Genomic DNA, 4651 nt, shown 5'->3' on the forward strand with positions numbered 1-4651 from the left:
TGCGCACGCACACACAGGGACATGCATACTATTGAGGGCGATCGCACACTCTGGTGCGCACACACACCCTGCGAAATTTGCAAGCTGTGCGTACGCACGCATACGTTGGGAAGTGCAATATGTTGAGGGTGTTTGCACGTATCTGTTCGTGTATGCTGAATAGAAACTTTTACTTACTGTGCGTATGCACACCTCTATGCGTACGCACACTTTCAGAAAACTTCTTGGGGAGTGCGTACGCACAACCCTATACGTATACACTACCCTATTTTTCAATAAAAATCTTGTTTTTAACTGTTTTACCGTCCCGACAAGCTTGTAAACTCCCATGACACGTATCTAAGACTCTTTAGCTTGTTTTTAGGTGTCAAAACATAGAGAAGGCTCTAGGTGAAATCAATTAGGTATTTTCTTGCAAAAAGTTTAGAAAATGGAGGCTTAGGTTTCTAGAGTACCGAGGATAGGTTTGGTTGAGTGAGAAGGCGGAGTATTGTATTGATGATTACTGACAATGAAATTGTGGAAGTGGTGAATTACTGAGTACTGAATGAAATGATTTTGAAAACCACTGATGTAATATTTTTTTTTAGTTGAGATTTTTGAGACGCTATGCACCTGGCAGGCACAACGGTTGGATCGCATGGTGGTTAGGCTGGCGAAGGCTGTGGAACAGCGGAGAATTGAAAGTTTAGAAATCCACTAAGTTAGATTACCCTTTTTCATTGGGGTTTTAAAGTTAAGGTTTTTAAAGTTATTTATGTTTTAAGCTTAAATCACATGATGGATATAAAGCTCTAGGATTGCCTCTGGCGTCCAGGAGTCTTATATCATACATTACTGGGCACTGTTACAATACTGAGTACCTCTCATTCCATACTATGTTGTTATTTTTCAGATGCAGGTCGCAACCCACCTCGGTGAGTTGCTTGATGGTGACAGAGCAGACGATCCTTGCTATGTTTTGGATTCTTTTGATTATTTTGTTTAGCATCTCTCACTCTTGTATTTATCTATGCCTTAGAGGCTTACTTTTTGAGAGAAATATTGTATAAGTTGTTTTATTTTCAAAACTCTGTATGTCTGTATATAGCTAGCCGGCTTAAACTCCGCGAGTTGCGGCTAGATCTTTATTCTATTATACTCTTATATTTTGTTATATTATACCAATGACCTTGTGCTTTAAGTTTTTAGCTTCGTGTAAACGATTTGCGCTTTTCAAACTCTATTTTTTAGCTTATTTCTTCATTGGGATTCTAGAATTATTATTTCTTTCTATATATAAATATGTATGAGCTTTAGAATTGTCGTAACCTTTGATTAACCTTTGCTTTATGACGTGAGGTAAGGCTTTGGGTAATTAGGGTGTTACACATGGCTTGCCACCACGTGTTCCAGGTTGAGATTCGATACTCTGTTAACCCTACGACGTAAGAGGTGACCGGACACTTATAAATTCCCAAGAAGATTAACCCCCATTGAGCAATTTATATATATATGAGAAAAAGCTATGCATAGACTCTTGTGGATGCGCGTTGGGGGACAATCCAAGGTTTAGCAGCCAGACTTGTTGGGTTGGCTTGTTAACCGACAGATGAGACTCATCAGCCATAGAAAAGGCATGCATTTTATGCATATTGTTTGAATTGCTTGTTTGTGCATTAATTGGGATTGCCTAAGTGATTATAATATGCTATTTGTTATATTTGCTATCTGTATTACCTGTATTCTACCTGTGTTTGTCGTTGTCTGCTTTTTTGTCTTTGTAATTTCACCAGAGATGGAGGAATGGAGGAAAGGCAGAGAGATTTCAGATTTTAGTTAAGTTTTAGTTAGATTTAAGGAATGGGTTAAGTTTAGAAAGCCTTAGAAAACCACCCTGATTCATGGTTTCTGTATTAGTTCTTTAAGTTTTATAATTTGAGTGTCGGCGTTCAAGGATTACCTCTGGCATTTCCAAGACATTATATCTTATGTACATGGCATCTTTACCATGCTAAGAATCCCCAGTTCTCAATCCATACAGATATTTGTAGTTTTCAGATGTAGGTCAGGCGGCACCTCGCTGAGGCATGCTGGAAGCTTCTGATAGCGGAGATCTTTGTCTTTGGGGGGTTTATCTTATATATATTTATACATGTAGATACTTTTAGGTTTAATTACTCTGTTGTTCCCTATAGTTTCGTGAAATTTTCAATTAGGTCCTTATACTTTTTTTTTCTTTTTAATTGGGTCCCTGCACTAAAATTTTTTTTTTCAATTAAGTCCTTCTTAGTAGTAATTGGCTTAATTTTATAGGGACCCAACTAAAAAAAAGAATTGGTATAGGGACCTAAATAAAAGGAAAAAAAAGTGTAGGGACCCAATTAAAAAAAAAATTTGGTGCAAGGACTCAATTAAAAGGAAAAAAAGTATAGGGACCTAATTGAAAATTTCGCGAAACTATAGGGACCAACAGAGTAATTAAACCATACTTTTATCTCTAACGCTTATGTATTTGATGTATTAACTTCCTCTAGAGGCTATTTTAGAGAAATAGGTTCTGTAACTATGTTATTTAGGCTTATTTTGGGTTCTCTTATATATATATGTATATATACTTATATGCTCAGGCCGATTTATTTTCGCAAGCTGAGTCTTGAGCTTTGATATTTGTACCTTCAAACTCTCTTTCGGTTATATCTATGTTAGCTTCTCTTATCTTTTCCGTTTATCGTTTGTGTCGTGAGTGTTGCGCTTTTCGTTTTACCATTTTCGATTTTAACTTTTCTTCAAAGGCTCCTAGAATAAATCTTTTTCAACTATATTATATATATAAGTTTTTTTTTATTTTTAGAAGTCATAGCGCCTCGCCACCTCTGTTTTACATCCTAGGTGTAAAGTTCTGTGTGGTAGGGTGTTACACTTGGAACATATTGGTTATTCATACTATTTAAGTGACTTTTAAATTGTAAACAAATTAAAATGGATATTTAAATACCAGGTTGATGTTGTTTATTGGTTGTTATAAGTTTGAAAAGCTGGTATTCTTTTGTGGTGTTAAGGTTAATTTTTTTAAAAGTACTTGAGAATGGATTGAAAGAATGTTTAAGAAAGATAAAGAAAAGTGTAAGATTTAACGATTAAGGTTCAAGGAATTAAGGTTTAAGGTCTAAGAAAATGAGGCTTGAGGATAAAGTTTAAGGAAAAGATTGAATTATTTGAATTAAAGGATATGATATTGAGCAGAATTTCGTGAGGACGGTGATACATAACGCTCACTTGAGATATTGTGCATAAGGCTCAGTAGGGACGGCAGTACATAACACCCACTTGAGACCGAAAGGAAGGTTCCCCATGAGGACGGTGATACATAATGCTCATGAAAGGGACGTTGGCTGAGGTAGGGACGGTGATACGTAACGCCTATCCCAGGACCACTATCGGGTATCGGGCAACGAATCGACACATGAACTCACGGCGTGAATAGAAATAGACATTCATCATATGGATTTGTATGAATTTCTTGGGTGTGCTTTCTGTTGCATTGTTATCTATGAAATTTTCTGTTACTTGACTTGCGTAAATTGCTTGTATGTTTGTATTGTGTACCTTGTTTGTGCTTGTTGATTTATAAAAGTGACTGTGAACTGAGGTGATGGATGATTGATTAATGTAACTGGAAATTATTTTAAAGTAATATAATTTGAAGGAAACTGCTAAATCTTTTAAAGTAAGACTATGAATTTTAAAAGTTTAATAAAGGAAACTATTCTTGAAAGATAAAGAGTTATGTGCAATTATTCTTTACTTTTACAATATTCTCGTCCTCTACTGAGAACTTATGATTTGGTTCTCACACCAAAACTTTCACCCCTTTTCAGTGACACAGGCTTGAAGACTCAGTATAAAGCTACAGACAAATAGTGACATTTGTTTTACGAATCAAGTTGCTTTTATAGAGTCTCCTCGCTCTTATTGCTTAAGATTTTATTTTATACAAAGGATTAGGTATTGTATCTGAGTTTATAATTGAAATTACTTGAATAATATTTATGAGGCTATTATTGTTTGACGGTCTATGATAAAAGATTTTATAAAAAAAATGAAAATTGTCGATTTTTCTTATAATTGGAAACAAATTGGCAATATAAAAGCTCAGTACTAAGTAGTTAATATTAAGAAAGGTCACGTAATGTTCTTTTTGGTCGAAATACCATGACTTAAGCAAGATATTTTGCTGGAAAGGACGTTACACCACGGCCGGGACCAGCAGACGAGCTGGCTCAAGCTGGAAGTAAAGAATGGCATGTTCGCTCATTGGGAAAACGATGCGGGGTTCAGGTATCAGTGTCTCACTAATTGCGCTAACAGGGCATCGGAGAGGTGTCAAAGTACATCGGTGACTTAGCAGCCTTCATGAAAATGAAGGTCGATCTGGTATGTAGTTCCTTTAATATTGTTAATAACTTCGTTATGTTATCTATTTTGCATATCATTACTAGGCATTCTAATAATTTTATATTTCAATGAAACTTGTGTAGTCGAAGTCATTGGACCGCGAAGCCACATTGGTAGAGACCTTTAAGTACACCCACACGCTAAAGGAGAACAAAGCGAGATTTGTTGATCAGCGGTCTCATGACCATTATGTGAGTAAACATGCGTCTGATTA

The sequence above is a fragment of the Arachis ipaensis genome, chromosome B01 (genome assembly GCF_000816755.2).
Source record: "Arachis ipaensis cultivar K30076 chromosome B01, Araip1.1, whole genome shotgun sequence".
Lineage (NCBI taxonomy): Eukaryota > Viridiplantae > Streptophyta > Magnoliopsida > Fabales > Fabaceae > Arachis > Arachis ipaensis.